Source organism: Adiantum capillus-veneris, chromosome 11, assembly GCF_014529385.1.
Source record: "Adiantum capillus-veneris isolate H3 chromosome 11, ASM1452938v2, whole genome shotgun sequence".
In the NCBI taxonomy this organism is placed as follows: Eukaryota; Viridiplantae; Streptophyta; class Polypodiopsida; order Polypodiales; family Pteridaceae; genus Adiantum; species Adiantum capillus-veneris.
In genome coordinates, this window is record NC_140941.1 from 92128743 (window position 1) to 92137710 (window position 8968).

Sequence of the window (8968 nt, forward strand, 5' to 3'; positions counted from 1 at the left end):
AGCAGCAAGTTGATTAATAATAGATTTGAAAGATTCAATATGTCCCGTCATGGTAGTACCAACTTCATATTGTAGCTTGTTAAGCAACCCTCTCAAATAAATTATTTTTGTAACAGATTTCTTCTGAAAGTTTGCAATAAGGTACTTCCATACGTCGTGGAAAGTAGGCAGTTCATACATATCAAGCAAAAGGAAATCAGTAAGAGCACAAAGAATATACCAACGAGCTGCTTTATCACATCGTTGCCAATCCTTATAGGTAAAATTCCAATCTTCAAATATAGGTCCTTCAATGATAAGCACGTTATCATTATCCGTATCAACAGGCTGAGGCAGACAAATACGATTTTCAAAAACAACATCAGAGAGTTCATTGCCTTCAAGAATTAACAACATCTTTGCTTTCCATCCTGGAAATCCTTGGCCTTGGAAAGGAGTAACAGAACGCTCGCCAGAAGGAAAGCCGTTGACGAGAATAGTCATAGCCATATCTTGTTGCGAGAAGACGTATAAGATAAGATCGTCGAATCTGCACACCATATATGGTGAAGGCCGCAATTGAGAATAAGAGAAATATGAGGACTGCATTCTGTCAACGATAAACGCAAGAAGGATGTTCAATGAACGTCCATAGATGTGAGAGACGTCACCCAAAAAAGCAAGAAAAAGGAGACATTAATAATAAAAGAGTCCTCAAAATAGAGTGGCGTGAGACGCAAGATTGACGGCCACAATACGAATAGCAAAAAGCTAAATTTGCTTGAAAAGGTTAACGCCAAAATTAAAAAAACGATCGCGGATGCTTCACGAAGACGCACGACGAAGAAAGCTGCGTCAAGCTCAATTGCAGTAAAAAACATCATAACTTTTTGTTGCGAACTTCGATTGACGCAAACCTAGAATTCAAATCGAAGAGCTCGAGGAGACGAACAAGTTTTGGATGAAAATCTCCATAGCGCTTTCCCGTTTCTCCAAATTTTGAGCAGAAGACCCCCAAAAATTGAGATGAAGTTCAGGGTGTCATCAACAAGAAAACGTAATCAACGATTAGATTGATTAGCAACACAAAACACTAATCATATTCTTCTTAACACAAAACAATCACAGTTAACAAGAATCAACGCTCAAAAATAAAATTTGTAGTAATTTTGAATCTTACATGCAAATCGCATACACATACTGTTTTGTGTCACCATGAATTGAATCGACGTGTGATCGTTACCATGTAGAGATGTAGAGAGAAAGAGAGAGAGAGGAGACAAGAGACACACCATGTACGCTCCCAAATACTGATTCATATTGAGGACAAGATACAAATATATAGTTGAGACCAAGTTAAGTAGAGTGAGCCATATATAGCTCCAACAGACATTAGGATATTTCAGAGGTCTTTTGGAGGGCCTTTCAGAAGAGAGAGGAAAAAGCGCTCCTCCAATGAAAGAAGAGCTTACGTTATGTATAAAAATAAATTGATATTAAAAAAATAATAAAAAAGGTGTCGGTGGTCCTTGAAAACGGACGCCTTTTCATTCAATACGAATGTCTTTTTCATAAGGTAGGCGACGCTCATTTAATATGGCTTTCGTCATCATTGAAATTTTAAAAAATCACAAAAGTGTCAATTAGTGTTGAAATTTGAAGCTTTTGACACCGCCAATGCGTTTGGAACATCCAAAAACCTAAAAATCGACTATCTACTTGCCTCAATCTGACACCCAGAGAGGGAGAAATAGCCAAAAAATCCCTAAAAAGGAGGATTTTGGATCATGGCACGCGAGGGACCGTCTGGAGAATTCTAGATGACCCTCTATGCGCCATGGTCCAATTTTTTATTTTTGCCTCACAGAGTGTGAAAGGCCATTTGAAATTTTTGAGATGGCCCCCTGCACGCCGTGAGGCAAAATCTCTTTTTTAGGGGTATTTTGACAATTTGTCCCTCTCTGGCTGTCAGATTGAGGCAAGTAGATAGACGTATTGTAAGTTTTTGGTCATTTTGGACGCATTGGCGATATCAAAAACTTTAAATTCTAACACCAACTGATAATTTTGTGATTTTTTGAATTTCAATGATGACGAAAGCTATATTGAATGAGCGTCGTGTACTTCATGAAAACGACACTCGCATTGAATTAAAAAGTGACCGTTTTCAAGGATTTTTGAAAAGTTAGGTTCACTCGCAACAAGTGCAAGTATATTTTAAGAACATTTTCTAGAGACAGAAATAGAATTTCCTAGAAGGCATGACCTACGAAATCTCCTAATGCTCCGCCTATTGCGCAAACTCCACGTTAGTCTCGACTCCAATATTTTTTGAAAGCCTGTTGGGAGTTGCGTTGCACCGAGTGACCCAAGTCGTGAGTCATGATCCGAGTCGGAGAGTCTTGACTCGTGCTTCTGGAAGGCCTGGTGCGCAATGGTAGGAATTAGTGAAGACCCAGTGCAGGCTGCGTTGTAGCCTGCACCCAGTGCCCCGCACTCTCAGATAACGACCTTCAAAGCTTTGGTAGAAGGTAATTTTAAAGTTTAGATTATGGAAGTTTAGAGAGTTTACGCAAAGTGCATTATGCGCATCTTGGTCTCATGTATCCGATTTTGCAAGGCATGGATAAATGCCTCATCACCTTGTGTATGACTTGTAAAGGGAGAGGGAGAGAGAGAGAGAGAGAGAGAGAGAGAGAGAGAGAGAGAGAGAGAGAGAGAGAGAGAGAGAGAGAGAGATTCTAGCTTGTAAAGTGCTCTTCTCTTACGTGCAAATTATCATGGCTCAAAGAACACTATGGGCTATGCCATGCTTCACGAACAAGCAAACCCCCTTCCAAGAAAACCAAGAAGAGACGTCGTACAAAAAATGGCTCTTCTATCAAGGAGGTGCAAGTGCAAGAAAACAGTAATTTGGTAGGAAGTGACAATAAAGATTCTGAGTCTCAAAAATCCATACGTAGACTTGCATGGAATCGTGCTTGGAATGGAGGTAATGGTGCTTTTGAATGGGCAGAGTTTGATCCTGTAAGTGCTAGAAGTTTTTGTAAGTATTGCAAGCAGGTCAAGAATTCAAGAAGCGAGTTTGGTAAAAATGGTTCTATCAATATGCAGCATAGTGACCAAACATGCAGGTACTAAAAAAATCAAGATGCATACTACATGTTTGGGAAAAGCAAGATGACCATAGATGATGGGGTTCAAAAATGAGCAAATGTGGCTATGGTGAGTACCAAGAGACTGTTTGTTGCAGCCTACCATGTGGCAAAAGAGGACTTGGAATTTAGTAAGTTTACATCTACGATTCACTTATTAGAAATTTGTGAATTCCCTTATTTGATGAGGGATCTTTATCAAAATGATAAGTCATGTAGATCTTTTGTGTGTTATATTAGTGAGGATTTGTTAAGAAGATTTTGCAACGTCTTAAGGCTTTGAATTTTTTAGCATAATGATAGATGAATCAACCGATGTGAGTTTAAATCAAGATATGATTATCTATGCATCTTTTATTGAGGATTCAGAGCCTGTTGCAGTCTTTCTAGGATTGATGGAAGTTGAGGAGGGTACAGCCCACCATTTGCATGAGCGTGCACGTTTTTTTTGTAGAGATTGAGAGATGCAATTAGATCGTGACAAGATGGTATGCATAGGAACAGATGGTGCCTCAGCCATGACTAGTTGCTTCAATGGGGTGACAACTTGTTTCAAACGAGAAAAACCGTTTATGACCATAGCGCATCGGGCTAGTTTATGTTTAGTTGACGTTACAAAAGGGAGTGAATATGCACAATCTATTGATCACATTGTTAATGAGATTGCATCAACATTTAGTAAGAGTGCCATCAAAAGTGCTAAATTGAAAAAATAAGAGACTGAGTTTGGATGTTAAGTGTTGTAGATGAGCCGCATACATAAAGTCAGATGGTTGAGCTGATCATAATGCGTTCATAAAGTGTGTGAGTCTTTGGATCCATTGTTGATCTTTTTGAAAGCACATAATTCATCCTTGTGTGAGAAGGTGGGAGATTTTCAGTTTATGGCAAGCTTGCATTTTATGGCTGACATTTTACAGCGTCTTGCTCTTTTGTCAAAAGTCTTTCCAAGTACTTTTGTTGATGTGATAGTTGTGGTTGGTCTCATTGAAGTTGAAATACGTTTAATCATTGCACAATTTATAGAGGTACCCATTGTTGATATGAATTCTTCAGTTCTTGATCGTTTGGAGTATCCAATCATTCCAGACTACAGACCACACAATGGAAAGCTTGCAGCACTTCATGCATGTATACAAGGTAATATGTATATATCTATTGAGATCAAGACAGAGTATGTTGTAAGGATTTGGATAATGCAATAGCCTTTCAAAAGCAGTTCTCTTAGTTTATTATTGAAAATTTGCATGAGGGATTTCTTGATATGAGTCTTCTTGGATGCTTCAAAGCCTTGTCTCCTTGTTCTTTTCAATCGAGTATTGCCTATAAGCAATTTGGTTATGACATGATTGATAAGCTATTGGCTTTTTATGGTGAGCCAAAAGTTTGAGAGGAGAGATCATTGAGCCTCTCGTTGACAAGGTTTGTGCAAAAAGAGAATTTGAGGTCTTCAGAGAGCAAGCACCATATGAGTGGAAGGGTAGGAGTTTGAAAGATACCTGGCTCTCTATTGGTAGAAACCCTACTACCAAAGAGAAGTATCCCATGATTTTGAAACTTGCTAAACTTTCTATCTAGCAATGTGCTAGTACAACTGCATGTGAACGAGGTTTTAGTGTGCAAAATTTGATCAAAACTAGACTATGCAGTCATTTGAGCACCCGAAATCTAGATGCACTCGTGCGCATATCCATTGAAGGTCCACCCCTAAGAACTTATGCATTTGAAGATGCTATCATGCTGTGGAGAAATGGAGCAAATACTAGCCAGCATATCTTTAGCGAGTCTAAAAGGTAGTCAATGATGAAAATTTTAATTGATGATGGAATGATGTGAATTATTAGCACTAACAAGGTTTTCTCTCTTTTGCATAGTGAATGGGGTAATGATGGAGAGCTGATGTTGGATGGTGCAAGTTTTTTTGTTGATTTTAAGCAGGTGTGCTGGATTTTGATATGGAGATGGTTGCTATTATGTATGTTAGTGCGGTTGGATGCTTATGGCTCGGATGTTTATGGATGTGATGCTTATGGCTAGGATGTTTATGGCTAAGCCCCATCATGCTTATGATTAGTGATGACATGGTTGTGATGCTTATGGCTGGGATGTCCATGGCCATAATCATGCTTATGGTTGGTGATGTTATGGTTGTGATGCTTATGGCTGGGATATTCATGCCATCATGCTTACAGTTGGTCATGATATGGTTGTGATGCTTATGGCTAGTGACATTTATGGCTGGGATGATGCTTACAATTGTGATGTTTATGGCTGGGATGATGATTCTTATGGTTGGAGATGTTTGTGGTTGTGATACAATATACTTATGGTTAGTGATGTTTATGGTTGGGATAATGCTGATGACTGGGTAGCTCATAGCTAGTGATGATTATGGGCGGGATGCTTATGGTTGGGGGATGTTTATGAATGGGATTCTTATATGTGAGGTCCCATCCTTGGTTTTCAATGGTATTGCTTCCTTATTGTGCGGTGGTAGGTACTTGGTAAGGTTTTTGAGTTCTCTTTTCCATTTCATTAGTGTTTTCTATAGTTTCTTTTATTTTCCTACTAATGGTTTGTCATGTTTAGTGGGGAGGAGAATAGTCGGATGACTCTTTTACTCTAGAGGATGGAGTAAATAGAGTGAGCCAACTATCCTCTTCCCGCAGAGAGCTTGTTGTAACCATTGGGTTCAACCCATGGTCATGGGGTTCAAATCCACAACTTTCTTCTCACTCACTTTTGTTACAGATTATCAAAAAATGGAATGGTCATCTATGATCACAAAGGGATTTAGACTTTCATATATTTTCAATGTTTAATGTTTTTTTATATTCCTCATGTTGCAAGTATTAGTTTCTTTAGTTAGATTTTAGTTTGATTTGAAGTTCTCAACTTGTAATGCCTTTTTTTGTTGCCAATCTTCTTGCAGAAGACTTTGAAAGATTGCCGATTAACGATGCTCGCACCTACTCCACACATGTTTACCTTCTTGGTTTTGCATATAAACCATGACAAGTTATGTGTGCTTCTTTGTTGAATTAATATGTTCGTAGTATTGTGAGGAATTCTTTTTCTTTGAGTTGACCTTTAAAGAAACCGGGAAAATTTTCAATGCTTCTTTTGAAATCCGGTCAAGATTGCACCTTACCCTTAGAAATCGGTTGGACACAAAAAAATCCCGGCTATTGGTTTGGATATGCAGGTTTTTTTATGGGTTTGCATATGGGTTTTTCACTCTCCCTAGATGGGACAATAGAGAGAGAGAGAGTATCGTGTACTGGTTGCAGTGATGAGGACGAGGCTCCTTGCAAGTGGACACATTTGCAGACGAGCTAAACCCTAGCATTAACGAGATCCCCGGTACCCACTTGCAACTATACCGATTATGGCATAGTGACATCGTTTGCTCGATTCTACTGAGCTCGACGCTCATTCAGTTATATTCGTGTGACCACTTAGGAGGCTCAGTTAGCCACACAGATTACTGATAGCTGAGCCTCACGCGACCACCCCCTTAGTATGACGTTCCTCTGGCTCCTTTACTCCATGATTGGAATTTGGAAGATGTTCCTGTGACTTCCTCCTTGTGAAGACTCTCTCAGAACCAGTTAGTACTTTTTTTCTTTTATTGCCTTTAGGCCTAAAAGTAACCCTTCTAATAGAGGTTTGGAAGTTTCTATCTCTGCCTTTATCCTTTTAAATTTCCTATTCTTCCCTTTCTTTTAAGTCGGGACAATCTTTGATCAGGTGTCCCTGCTTAATATAGTAATGAAAGAAGCATTTGGAAGAGTCTTGTATACACAACCCTTTGAGATTGATTAATGTCTTCATTCTGAATCTTGATTTGAACCCTTTCCCTTGAATGTTTCTCCAAATCCACTTCAATCAAGAACCCAAGGGTATGTCGCTGCCCTAGAACTTATCCTAACTTTGCACCAAATCAACATTCTGGAGCCATGGCAAATACTCAGTTGGGAAGTCTAGAAATCAATCCACACAGGGCCCTTGGATGGTTTAATCCCCTTGGGATTAAAACCCTTTTGCCACCTAAAGTGAGAAATTGGTGCTAAGCCCATGACTAATGACCTAAAGGGCACCCTCAGCTTCTTCAAACGAAATCAAGTAGTTGTTGTTTGGCAAATACTGAATCACTTAGGGGAAGGTGTTTCTGAACTCCCAGTTGTATGCTATCCATTGGTTCATGGATTCAGTGGGTGGTTTAGGTCCAGGATACAAGCCAAATAAGCATCTTCGGGACTCCCAATTGTATGCTATCCACTATTTCATGGTTTCAATGGGTGGTTTAAGCCCAGGACACAAGCCAATAAGCATTAGGAAATTTCGGAGGTCATTTGGAGGACCATATGAAAGAGAGAGAAAATAGAGCGTGTCCAATGAGCTTGAGGGCTACGTTACGTAGGAAAATACGTGGAAAGATTCAAGAAATAGGAAAATATTTTAAAAACTTTCACGAATCTAGGATTGTGGCATCGTAACTTTTTTGCTTTTACCGAGCTGTTAGGTGCATGTGTGGTCCCACTGCTGATATTCTCTTATGGTTAACGTACTGGAGGGTCGCCATTAAGCCCGCACAAGATATTGGAATTGTAAAACACTTTCCCTCCATTACGATGCTTTCAAAGTGAATCTCCCTCCACTAAAGCTTTTCTCTTAGAGCTATGGCTTCCACGTCTTCCCGCCCAAGAAGCTCTAGGTGTTTATGGTCTCTCACACCAACTAGCAACACCAGCACTTTGCCTAGAAGGCCAAGTAGCAGCATATCATCAATTACAATATCAACTTCAATAAGTACAGAGAACCAATGGGTTGAACAAAGCATAAACAAAAGTTTATGGGGTCCTAATGCAACCAAGAAGAGCCAAGAGGTCTAGTGCTATCAATGTTTACCGCTCAGCATGGAAGGCCAGAGTGTTGGATTTCAAAGTATAAATTGGCAAAAGATCTGTAAAGGAAGTTCTTGTTCAACATGTATTTACCCATCCAGACGTGATAGAAAACGGTGGAAATGTGTCAGATATACATCAACCATGTTGCAATTGTAAGTATTCTTCACATCTCAATTGCATTTGATTTGTCATTTCACTTATTGATACTCTCAGTTTAACTTTTGTTATATATTTTGCAACGTTTATCTCTCTTCTTGAGCAATGGCTCCATTCTTCACATCTCAACTACATTAGATTTGTCATTTTCACTTATTGATACTCTTAGTTTCACTCTTGTTATATATTTTGCAGATGTTTATTCCTCTTCTTATGAGCAATGGGATCATGTGGAGTGCATAATAGGCCTCTTCCTTGTCGTTCATGCCCACATTGGTTCTCTACAATATTCAGGGAGAACCAGCAAAAGCCTAGCTGATGAAGGAATATTTTTCTATGACCACTTCTACCAACTCTGCCCAGGGAATAACTTATGGCATGTGTTGGTGAAAGTGCCTCTACCAATCGACTGGAACACTGTGGACTGGCCAGTTCCTGAGGAAACAATGGTGGAGGCAATGCGAAGTAAGCTATACAAGGATATACAGAGGTCTCTACGTAGCTCTATTCCCACCAAACTGGTTAGAATTGCAAACTTTTGTCCTGCTGCACTGTTCAAGTTGTTTCATAACTACAATATACGTGTTATGAAAACTATGTTCATGTGCAAGTCATTTTAGCAGTCATCCTGTGACAAACTTCTTGACAGAGGATGGTATGTAAAGGAAGAGATTGGCATACGGTGCGAGGTCGCGCTTGACACTCTAGTTGACAAGTACATGATTGCAAGCCAATCACTGTTAGTCTCCTTTTGGTATATGGGATCAT

General features: G+C 39.4%; 1 pseudogene; it reads left to right on the forward strand.

Annotated features, from left to right (window-relative positions):
• Positions 1-2759: 2759 nt before the first annotated feature.
• On the forward strand, positions 2760-5448 carry LOC147447649 (uncharacterized; annotated as a pseudogene).
• Positions 5449-8968: the final 3520 nt, after the last annotated feature.